The 13,135-nt window shown below is 36.6% G+C and overlaps 1 protein-coding gene across 5 annotated transcripts in view; it reads right to left on the minus strand.

Annotated features, from left to right (window-relative positions):
* The window catches only part of LOC144049383 (uncharacterized), a 58,977-nt gene that overhangs the window by 44,862 nt on the left and 980 nt on the right, over window positions 1-13,135 (minus strand). The window lies entirely within an intron of this gene.

The following is a 13,135-nucleotide window of genomic DNA, read 5'->3' on the forward strand; positions in this document are numbered from 1 at the left end:
AACAAGGATAAAGAGTCTCCTAAGAAGCAAAGAAGAGAAGCCACACCGGAGGACTCTCCTTCCAAACACGAACGAGGTGCGCGTTTGTGTGACTTAGCGTCCCAGTACCAGTACGCTAAGTCTACCATTGCTACCATCCTTAAGAACATGAAGAACATGGGACTCAAAGTGGATGCAGATGATGTCGAGGAGCTTGTTGCTGCCCATAATGAGGTCCTCAACACAGAGGATTTGATTCGCCTTCAAGAGGACAAGCAGAAGGAAGCCGTTCAGGAGTTGTCATGTGAGGACGAGGAGGAGGAGGAGATGGCTGCAGCATCAAGTGAGAGCATCAAGACCATGTTAGCAAAGTGGAGTGATGTGCAGGATTTTGTCGAACAGTACCATTCAGAAAAGACTGTGGCTATGAGAATCAACATGATGAATGATAATGTGATGCCTGAGTTTCGTAAGACCTTACAACTCAGAAAGCAACAGGTGTCAATTAAGAGGTTTTTAGTCAGCAACAAGGATAAAGAGTCTCCTAAGAAGCAAAGAAGAGAAGCCACACCGGAGGACTCTCCTTCCAAACAGTAACTCCCTCCCTCCCTCCTCCTCCCACTCCATTCCATCAAGCCTTCAACTACTGTACCATCACAAAGGCAAGTTGCAAGTTTTGCAAATAAAAACACTTTATTATACAGTACAGTGTATTTCTTTAATTACAATACAATAGCACATTTATTATACATAAAATAAGGTATATTTTGTGTCGTTTTAAGGCTTTTTTAGTAGAAAATTGTGTTTTATGGGGACCTGGGAACGGATTATTCTCATTTCAATGGTTTCCTATGGGAAATACTTGTTTGGAAGACAAACTTTTCGGCTCACATACTCTCTGTGGGAACCAATTAAGTTCGTGAGCCAAGGTACCACTGTATATAAAAACACACAAATCATTTTTCTTCACAGTCGCAAAAACAAGGTCCAGTCTGGGCTATTTAAAAAAAAAAAAAACATACCACAGAATTCAAATGATGCTGTCTCATTCACAATTTACCAAACTATGCAACAAATAAATGGCACCAACCATGACTTTATTTGACTTTTTGAAGCTGCTTGTTGCGAAGTAGAAACCATTATTACTACATTTTGGTGTATGATACGCTACATTAAGAACCCAATCAACTGCAATATCACATTATCTTGTGAAGTGGTGCACCATGGACTACAAACTGCACACACTGTCAGCACTACCTAACATCTGTTGCAGGTATTTTTCAGTTTATTTTCTAACAGCCATTTTGAGATTTGATATCCTGATATCATTTTGATTCCACTTTAACATTCATACATGTAAAAGCGACAATGAAGAAACTAGTTTTAATGCCCATGTAATGGTAAAATAAATGTGTCACCAAGTACATAAAATGTGGGGAAAGTCATGCTATATATCCAAAGTGCTTTGTAGTTTAGCCCCAGCCCAAAAGAAACGAGTAAACTCAAAACGGTAAAATCAGTTTCAGGCTACATTTCCATTACATTCTAACATAATATATTTGGAAACATATTTCTGAATTTGCTCTACATTGAAATGCAGACAACACAATTTTCACCTTGATGGAGAGCATCATTTAGTTGGAATTCTGACAGCCGCTTATTATGCATTTGACATCACAGTAAATGTGGATTTAGTAAATATATGGCAGCTTCATAATAAATAGGAATTCTTATGACTTTATTACAACAGAATAATCCAAAGAACCCATCGGCTATGACACAATTTTGTCACCCCACCTCTGTGTTTATATACAGAAGGTTTAGACAAAGTAAATGTCTTTTGCCAAAGGCTTGTAAACAGACCTCTTGGTCCTGCAAGCTCCTTTTATGGATTATAAGATGGGTGCTATCAGTAGTTTAGAGCACCTGGAGCGTCACAGTCTTAGCTCAACTGGGAGTGTGTGGGTAGAAACAGGCATTATAGCTTCCGGCTTGCACAAATAGATCGTTGAGGTTTATCTAGCACCTACGGTGTCACATATCCAAGTCACTTTTCATAATAATAATAATGGTAAGAAATGAACTGATGAAAGTTTGGTTGAAGAAAGGAGGAGGGTATGACAGAGGCAGGTTGTCCTGGATGCAGTGAAACAGCAGCCAAGGATGCAAGCAGGGACTCAAAACATTCCGTAATTAAATTAACTAAAAACCACAGAAGGTTTAAAAAAAAAAATCTTTAAAGCTCTGGGGATACTCAATAAGTTAATGAGATATAATAAGAAAGAAGAGAAGAGACTCATTACACTGAGACTAAACATGAGAGACAGTTGACAAAGATGCAAGCGAAGCATGTGAGCTGATTGGAGGTGAAACGAACAATACGCACACACACACAAAAAAAAAAAAACATGAATACAGGAGCACTTAAAACTTCACTAAGAAAAAACAGTCTTTCCCCAAAAATCAATACTCCCAAAAGGACCATGACACGGGCCCATATCATGACTACGTGCAGAAGTTGAAAATATATCTTGCACTAGAAGCCTTTGAAAGTGGAGTAATGTGCACAATTGTCTTTGTCCTTGTAAAAACTCTTGCAACAGCTCCCTGGGTGAGCTAAAGCAGTATTTCTTTTTGGCAGGTCTAGTTCAAACACTGTTATAGTTGTCCACTCTACTACAGAAAAAAAAAAAACACGCACACACACACACAAAAAAATGGACGTGGCTTCACAAAAGCTCTTGTGTTCGCTAATGCATGCATTTGTGAACAATGCAATGGTTTATATTTAGCAACTTCCAGCATTGTACGTGCGTTGTCGGGCTGTCTCCCTTTCGTCCGACCTCATGCATTATTGGACTAAAAGCCACAGGAAGTGTTTGCCTCTTAGCGTCACCGCAGACGGTCGACGCATGGCGCAGGTCGGAACCATTCAGTGTATTTGACATGCGTTATAGGGGAAACTGTGCTCTTTCCTCTTCATGCTTCTGCTTAATATTTCAAACGCTGCAATCTCATGGTATGGGACAGAGGCCAGGCTCAGCGGCAGAGTGCAGGCGCTGAGTGCAGGCGCTGAGCACAGATTTGAGCGATGGCTGACACCCCAGAGCTGCCAGCTGCACTGTGTCCCTGCTGCCCCGAGCAGATCGATCACAGCTTGCGCTAGCCCGTTGGCAATGGCGATATTACAAAACACAAGTAAAGGGGAGATATTTCCAGTCTCATGCCATTTCTATGACAAATTGATTCCCGCTAGCGTTTTCTTCACTTATTTTATATTGGCACGTTGCGTTTGAATATTTAATGATAGCGTCGGTGTGTTTTAATAACTGGATAGTTAAGGTACCAACATTTTTGAAAAATGAACTTTTTTTTTTTTTTTTATTCTTTTATGGTTTCAAGTCAAATAGGTAATAAACCATTATACAATTTGATTGGTCCACCTCAATCATCAACGCTATTTATGAGACATTTCGTTATGTGCTTTGTTTGGTGCAGCCCAGTAGCATTTATTAAATTACTGATTTAACCCTATAACACCAAACGTATCATATTAAATACAAGACATTTTGAGCCCTCTTATCATGAGTATAATATTATTTTCCCCATTAAAATCCTGACGTATATGATCTGACACATGCATTGCACTGATAATCCATTAGAGGGCAGTATCACCCAGGTGACGGCTTTTACAGCAACCTTGCAAAATTGCCCTAATTGAGAAAGGAGAGACACCTGTACTTAATAATAGTGTGAAATGTGATGAAATCTGATTTTTGGAAATACTAATGTTTGATATATTAGTATATTTTTGACAGCTATAAAAGTACAAATTTAAAGCATTGTGACCGGATGTATCAAATATGGCACAAATCAAAAGTCATATGTGGAAGTGGATTTAAAAAATAAAATAAAATAAAATGAATTAATTTTTTTGTTTAAAAGGACCAATAAATACTCTATTTACAAAAAATCTGAATTTTCTCTCATATATTTCATGGTTCAGGCTTTTTAAGTATTACTGTAATTACAGCAACAGGTTGCAAGTAACTGTTCCAAATCGATGCTAATTTTAGAGTTTCTTCCTTAAAGACTACATGCTAGCTGCGTTAGCTGCTTTGCTAAGTGGTCAAGAACAAAACACTTTTCAAGATAATGTGAGTAAAGTGTTATGTTGGTTGGACTGACGTTCTATTACGGCTGAAAGTACTAAGAAAAAAAAGGAGAGGACTTGGTCTAGGTCTACCCATTTTCAGCGCAGTTAGCTTGATGATGATCATCTATGTTGAGTCATTTAGCTAGATTTTTTTCACTTCCTTTATATGGCTAAATATTTTCCCAGTCTCAGGACAACTATAATTTACATAAATAATTCATGTTTCGATATGTTGTGCATAGATTATTTGAAATTTCATGTGGAGGTAGCAGAAACATATCCTCCAATAGTGGAATAACCGACATGTAACTCAAAACTCAAATATTTCAGGCAGGCTTTACATCTAGTGATGTGGAAGAAGATTGACCTTTTAAAAATCAGTGACCAAAACCTCCAGGGTGTTGGCTGACCTCCTACTTGTTTGTAAGGTGAAACTATTTTTTTCAGTGAGAAAGGGTCAATCAGTCTGCATCATGAAATCTTTATTAATGTTAAAGGCTGTTTTGTAACTCTGCTTTACTGTAAAGAAAACGTTTATTACTTTTAGTAATAATAAATCAACCTAACATTCATGTTTTTAAAACTTGAGGTAGCCACAGTACCCGGAGAAAGTCCATACGGCCCACGGGGAGAACATGCAAACTCCAAACCCCGAACGTGCTAACCACTCGGCTACCGTGCTGCCCTCAAGCAACAACACGAGACGAGAATGTATCTTTTGATGCTTGTTGTGATGGTTGCGATTAGGGATCCACAAACTGCATGATTGCTACGACATTTCGACAACCTTTGCTTAAAAAAAAAAAAATTAAAAATCCACCATTGCACAGGATCAAACCACAGAGGAGTCGATAATACTGAGGGAGCATTCTCTTTTATAAAATACGTCAAGTGCAGAGTTCATGTCTCACTGGTGTTTGATGTCAAATGAAAAAGTTCTCACAGAAATGTCATGCTGAGGTTGTTCCCCTGGACTTTTATGTGATGAGGTCGCATCCTCTGTTTCCTTCAGATCCAAATAGCCTCAAGCTAGGAATCAATTAGAGCACCGCAGACTACCGGTCAAGTAAATAAACCATAAAAAACACAAATAATTAACCCCCCCCCCTTACCTCCTTCATCCATATTTACTGACAGCCCAGAGTGTTATATTGTAAGGTCACAACCTATAATGCAGTAAAATACACACCTATGGCCCACAAAGTCAGAGGTCAGAGAAATCGAGTGTTTTTAGATCAATAACTGATTTCCCAGAAGAGGTTGAGTTCATTGTTTCACGCTTAAATTAGCCGAGTTGCGCATGTGATGATGAGGGGTTAAAATCATCATGATATGAGTTTTAAGTACAATTCTTGAGTGTGTATTGTTCAAACGCAAACTGACGTTTATCATAATTCTGCCGTGAATAAGCAGTATAGCAAGGGAATGTAAATATAATAACTCGAAGGGTATTGTCCCTGTTGTTCATAGTGCTGTGACTTGTCCACCATTTTCTACAAATCAATAGTTTCAATCAGTAAATGTGAATATGTGCACTAAGGCTGAGAATCAATACTATGTTTTTCAGTTGATTTGTTTTCTAACTTCAAAGTTGCTCCATTTAAGCCTCCAGTTTACAGTGCGTTTTGAGTATTCCGTACTGGGAAGGAAAACAAAAACAACAACAACAACAACACCCATGGGCATCAATTCATGCATAAAAACATGTATGATAAATTATGGACTATTCCTGAATAATTAAAGAAAAACTGTATTAGAGGTGAAGGCGATGTGAAATGTACAAATCAATACAAGGGAAGAGAAATACAACCGCACCTGGGCGAGAAATCCATTGACTTAGAAATATTGTAAATGCACCTTTTTATCTGGCGCGGCCTGACATGAGTTTGTTGGTGTGGAGGGAAATGTAAAAGCAGACGAATTGGCTAAACAAGCAATAACAACACAGCTTATCAACTTATGGGCTCTCCTTAATAGAACTGAGTAACAAGGATGAATTAATTCACATATGAACAGTATTTGGCAGGAACAATGATATAGCAAACATGCTCACCACAACATTTTAGAGGAATATGCATGAACTGAATCACTTGTATTGTTAGTTTGGAACACACAGTATGCTAAAGAGAGCGATAAACTATTTACGGCATTGACGAAAACATATTTTGGTTTTACATAAGTAGGACTTCATGGAGAAATGTAAAGTATCATAGTATCATAGATAGATAGCTGCACATCTTGCTAGTAAGCGTTACAGTATTAAGGTTCTATGATTAGATACCGATTAATCCCGATGCAAATCTAAAAATTGATTATTGCGATTTTTTTTTTTTTTCAATCAAATTTAGAAAATACTAATCAGTAAACTTGTACATGTACACTATAAGATTTGTATGAAAATTTAGGCTTATAACTGAGCCACTGCATTTAACAAACAGGTTGCAGTCTGTTTCACGTTTGAACCGCAATTAAATAAAATATTAAGGCTTAATGTTCCATTAATATAACATTCTTCCATGCTTAATGTATGAATCCTAACCCTAAGTAAGACGTTTTGTTGAATATTCCCATAAAAAATTGATGTTTAAAAATCGATTCGGCCGCATATCGAATCGATTCGTGAATTGCGCGTTGTAATATCGCGATATATTGCCAAATCGATTTTTTCTAACACCCCTAATATATATATATAAAAATTAATATATATATATATATATACGGTTTGGTTTCACGGTTTTTCGTTCAGTTCGGTTTGCAGTTTTAGAAAAATCAATTAAGTCATGGGAGTTAAAAGTGAAAGTATAAATTATTCACAGCTATTTACTATTATTGTTATTGTATTATCATTTAAATTATTACTATTATTCTATTTATGCTAGTGGCATATAGTGGCAGGCATAACAAATAACTGCTCAGTTGCATGGCGAAAGGTACAACCTACTTATTTATATATAATATAAATAACCTACTTACCCGCAAATATATCAGCTTTGTGTTCAACGATACAAGACCAGATTTCACACACAGTACATTTGTGACTAAATTGAGTTAAGATCGTTATTTCAGTATGCAAACTTTTCATTTTTTCTGGCTTAATAATTATAAATAAATAAATAAGTGCCTTGGTTCCACAGGTTGGAAAACACTGGCTCTTGATCTTAGAATTACTCTCAGATCAAATTACAATTATGCTATTATAAAATAAAATTACTGATCAAGTCTTATTTGATGGACATATGGCAAAAATGTGTCAAAATTCTTATCTAATATGGATAGAGTAATGATTATCTCATGTATTATTACTCTCACTACATGATGTTGAGCTCTAAGCAGCTACGGAATATTTTAGTCATCTCTTCACTCACGTTCTTTAACACCACCACACTGCATTTCAGATGAAACGGACAAGATGTGCTTTAATTGCAGACTTTCACCTTTATTTTGAGAGGATTTACGCGAGACATTTAAAATGAACAGTAACCACAGATAAAAGTTCACAGCAGCAGGTGTTGATTGAGTCAGATGTGCGCATTTTGAAAGGTGGCCCATTTTCAGCAACCTCCTTTCCTCTATCACATTTGCTAGTGGTGGTTTGTCAACACACGCGCTCCATCTTTGCTGGACTCATTCATGCGGAAAGAACAAATCTCTTCAGAAAATACTTCAAAAAGATAATTACACATTGTTGCATTTTGCGAGTGACTGCTGTAATTATGTGGAGGTAATCCAGCTGCGTAACACCAACTCAGCTGAACCAGACCGTGTAAAACACTCAAGTTTAGCGTCAAGTGGAAGATGGAGGTTTTAGTGCAGTAATGGGTCCAGTGTAATGCTGTCGAACACTTAATGCTCTATCAAATGTTTTGTGACGGGCCTTGCCAGGTAGTGTGGCTATATTTAATTTTCAATATTACGCATGTCACCGTAATGGTTTTATCATTTCTAGATGCCATACAGCATACATACTATCCTGTCTCTACTGTCACTCAACATTTTAAAAAGTCAACTTTCCATAAGCCAAAGAAATTAGCCTCAACTGGGCAAGTATTAGTTATTTTTCAGCAGTGTATTTATATAATATTGAAGTCATTTCTGAAGAGCGTTTTAATATCATAGTGCAGATGCAGTAAATGATCTTGTTGTTGTTTTTGGTACGGGCAATCTATCAAGATGTAGCTACTCTACACTGATACGTTTATCGTTAGTATTCATGTCAAGATATTTATGAAGATTTGCCTTCATAGCAGAGTGGATTTGCATTTAAAATATATTTTTTTATGAAGGTCACAATGATTTATTTTAAAGCTAAAGACATCCTTTAAATATTTGTTTAACGGAATATGAATCACATTCGCACCTGGGAGATTAATGGAGGCAGTGTTGACATTTACAGGGGTTCGGTTTGATGTAATAGCATCATTTGGTTTTGATAAATGGTGCAGAGTTCTAATGGAGTTGGAACAGGGTCAATAATAACTTGAACATCAGCTCATCAAGTACTACTTTGTTTATTTGTCTCTTTTAGATGATTACCGAGTGTCACTCTGTCATTTTCTTTATCTTCCTTAATATTTGTGTTAATGTTGCTCAATTGCAGCACACATAATTGCACTCAAATGGAAGAATTACACGATGGCGGCGCATTAACACAAGGATGAAATTGTGCGTGACATTTGAGGGATCATTTATATGCTGAGTAATTTATGTAACCGGGGCGACAATTAAAATGTCCCAATCTTCTCCGAAATGATTGAAATACACTATAATTAAAAAATGATTATTGGTTTTGGACCAAAATTATTATTATATATATTGTCATTCTCCCCTTCATTTTAGACCATTAATAATACTGTACTTTTTTTTGCAGGTCTAAGCCGTACAGTTTATTGGCCCCTTTTTTTTTTATTATTATTAAATGCATTTATTAACTTCAGCAGCAGTTCGATCAACCAAACAGGTGGTCTTGGACCAAGTAAGTGAACTCTAAGCGTGGTTTGATTCTCAAGTACGAATAATATTAAATAAAAATAATTGACAGACAAGCAACAGCACTTAGTAAAAAAGCATCTGACCTATAGTAAAGCTGTGGACTGACAGAATTGCAATGCAGCGATGAACAATCCACCTCCAACATTCACCCCCTGGATACTGTCCTTGAGCAAGACACTCTGAACTGCCGCCCCCATGCTCCATACAATGTCTGTCAGTTACAATATGTGTTCCTTATGTGCACTACTGTGATGGGTTAAATGCAGAGGGCAAATTTCATGAATATGCAATGTGTTCTTCACAACAGATGAGTCTTCTGTACAACGGTACAATAGATTAGAATGAATGCGGCGAACAACATTTTTGTTAGGAATGTTCAATTTTGCTGCAGTGTGCTACAAATGCGGTTCATTCCTAATTCATGTTTGCATGTCTGTATTTTACGGAAGCGTATTGCATTCATTTGGGGGGGGGGGGGTAACGAAAAACAAAAATAAACTGTTTTTCTGACTATTTTTGGGGGGGAGCTTTGTTTTTTCTGTGTTATATAAAAAAAAATATCTGTTTTTCTGAATATTTTTTTCTGTTTTATTGATTTTTTTTTCTGTCATAAAAAATATTTTGAAAAACGGTGGGAAATATTCAGAAAAACAAGAGGAAAAATTACTAAGAAAAACTGAAAAAAATACAGAAACAGACAAAAAAAAGGTTTTTAAAAACTGACAAAAAATTACTCGGAAAACCTTTTATTCCCTTTTTTTTTTTTTTACGTCTGAACTCCAAGTAGTGTGAATACTTTACAAATACAATACAATACAAACACAGAGCCCCATTGAAGGGTGCCTGAAGATACGAGTAATCTCATTTATGAGTATTTCAAGATATGAACCATCATTTGAACATTTAATTATTAATTTTTTTTGCTTTGACTCTCAAGCAAAAATTTCAGATATGAGTGCTGTACAAGATGGCAGTGAACCCAGAAATTGAAAATCCATTAAAAAAATGGCATTGAGCCATTTACCATTTATTACACGGTGACGCGAAGCATCTTAAGTCATATTAAACATCAACGAAATACAATTAGATGTTGTGCATTTAAAACAACCAAATGTTGTTTACCGTTTATGAAAAATGACTGACTAGTCTGTATAGTGCTCCCAGATAGGTACGCGCCAGAAGGAGCAGCACAATGTCCATTGAATTGAAGCCAAACGTGACAAAAACTGTTTATTTGAACTTTATTTAAGTATGCCATTACTGTGAGTGTTTATAAAGCCCTCATTAAAAAACAAACCTGAGATACAGTAGGAGTGTTTTGAGTTACGAGCGTGGTCACAGAACGGATTAAATTCGTATCGCAAGGCCCTACTGTACATTATTTATCTATTTGTAACTTTTATATCATTGTTTCTGCAAGAACCTTTATGAGAAAAGACAAGATGTCAAGTGTAGACTGTACGGAAAGAGGGTGAGTGTCATTTGTAAAGGAAAGCGGGCTGGATTAAATTGAATTAAATGACGAGGGGGACACATCTCTATTAGACTGCACGGACAGTAAATCAAAAATATGCTACGCCTAATGATCGCGTCTGACTGATGGAATTAATAGTTTAATCAGACCACATTGTGCACTTCTGTCTTAATATTGACATTAATAGCTCTGTTTTCTGCTTGGAATAAGAAGAATGACACTGGAATATCATCCTGCTGCTCTGTTCACTTTATCAATTTTATTAAATTCTCGCGTTATTTGGAAAACATGCATGTTAATACATACAAATGGCAACAATGATGTATGACTCATTACCGAAACATATGTAATATATTCTGCTGTGTCAAACCCAGATAATTACATTTCTTAAAAACAGTGTAATCTGTTGGCCAATGAAATTAAATGGGATTGTTGCGGATTATGGTGGAAATAAAGAAGGGGATAGAATGCATTATATGCAGATTACACTAAACCCTATAATCTGTTTGTCCTAAAATGGGCTTTGTTCTTTGTAAGCAAGAATCCATCTGTCCCCCAGGAGACAATGCTTCACTGATGCCATCATCTACATATAATGCAAAGGAAAATGCAAAATCTCGGCTACAACGCAAACAGGAATGACAATATTTTAAACAGCACATTGCCACGTCTACTCGATGGTTACTTACTTACCCTCTATATTTTAAAAGTTGTTAGTTTGTCAGATAAAGTCTTTAAATAAAAAACATCAAATAATATAGTATATTGTGGCTATCAGGACAAAAAAAAACTGTCTTTAACTGTAGGAATTATTTTGGAGGATTATTATACATTTGCCGTGTTGAAGTAAATTGCCTCTTGGGAAACACAAGTCAACGTAATAGTGTAGTAATTTCTGTTTAGGATTGCTATGTATTGCAAAGGAGTGTTATTGTATTTGGTGAAGTTGCAAGTGGACGACTCAGCTGCCGAGTGGGGACAACTGATAAGAAGACGTGACGCACGTCAACGCCAGGGTCCCTGGACTTGCATGCCGCATTAGAGAGTGTGAAGTGAGATAGGAGTTGTTTTTCTCTTTCTGTCATGTAATCAGATGCCCCGATTAGTACATATAAGGGGACTATTTGAGTGATGAACGAAGAGAGAGACTCTGTACCGATCAAACTAAGGCTGCAGTTTTCTCTTCCTCATGAGTCCTCATGAGTAATAAATTTGGAACCAGATGCTTCTTCTCTCTTTATTTGATAAATGTCTACATCTGAACCTGACATTAACTAAATTTGCTAAAACACATTACCAACATGTCGCTTGATCGTGACTTTTTCCTTCCACTCTCTAATGTGGCTACAACTTAACAGCGTATCAGACCGCACTGCCCCTAAGTGGCCAAATCGGGTACAACATAAACAGCGCTCCCAATAAAGGCACACACAAACAAAGGGAAGACAGTATAAAATAATTTAAATAAAATCAATTTTGAGACATTTAAAATCGATTCTGAATCGTACTAAATGAGAATCGCGATTCTTATGAGAATCTATTTTTTTGGCACACCCCTACCAGGTACGTTTTATTCTTTCTTCTTTATCTGCCTTTTTTTCTTGTTTGTGGACTACCACATCAATCCCATACCTGTAAGGGAAGAAACTTGTTGCCGTTCTGTGAGTGCAAGAACACGTTCACACATAATAATAATAATAATCTCTCATTTACCAAGTCAAGACTGTGCAACACTTGGTATGGCCGTGTAGTCAACAACTGTGACATCCACAATTAATGACTTTTTTTTTTCCTGTTGTCAACATACAACATATTCGACTGTGTTCTGTCATCATATAGGCTAGGCTATCTTACACAAATGGGAATTTTTTTGTGTTGCTGATATGGCAGCACTGTCAAAAACTGTCATTGTTCCCATGAAAAATACTGCAATAAATGTGCCAGGACTGTATTTGGCAATGCATGTTTAATATGAAAGACTTTTCAAAGATTACACTAGATTGCTTGTCCTCCCAGATAATATTCTCTTTCAGCATATACTCTATGTGATTTGCATAAGTTTGAAAAGTAAAACGACTCCATTGGGTAATATAAAAGTGCACACTGGAGAAGCGTTATCATCACAAATGCTACTACAGTGCTGTGTTATGCCATTATGAATGTAAATGTGACATAGCCGTGCATACCTAGACTGAACACTTAACACGAAATTAGTTGTCCACAGAACAGACTCTTTTTTTTTTTCAACAGTTTCGACAGATACAAAAACGCTCATAGGAGCTTTTGATGCAGTGCCTCAAAAAAGGTCTGTTTGATAAACTGCTCAAGTGATGAGTCAGGGGTCATCCACTAAGGTACAATTCCAAAAGTGCTGTCTGTGTGTTCAGTGGCAGATAATGGTTGCCAGTTATAATAGCTTTTACATAAAATGTATGGCTGCATCATCCATATAAAAGGCTTTTTCAATTGATACTCTTGCAAACTGACAAATAAGCGGAGTAGTTGGGTCTGCAGATTTCAGTATTATATATACTCAT

Source organism: Vanacampus margaritifer, chromosome 3 (assembly GCF_051991255.1).
Source record: "Vanacampus margaritifer isolate UIUO_Vmar chromosome 3, RoL_Vmar_1.0, whole genome shotgun sequence".
NCBI classification, from domain to species: domain Eukaryota; kingdom Metazoa; phylum Chordata; class Actinopteri; order Syngnathiformes; family Syngnathidae; genus Vanacampus; species Vanacampus margaritifer.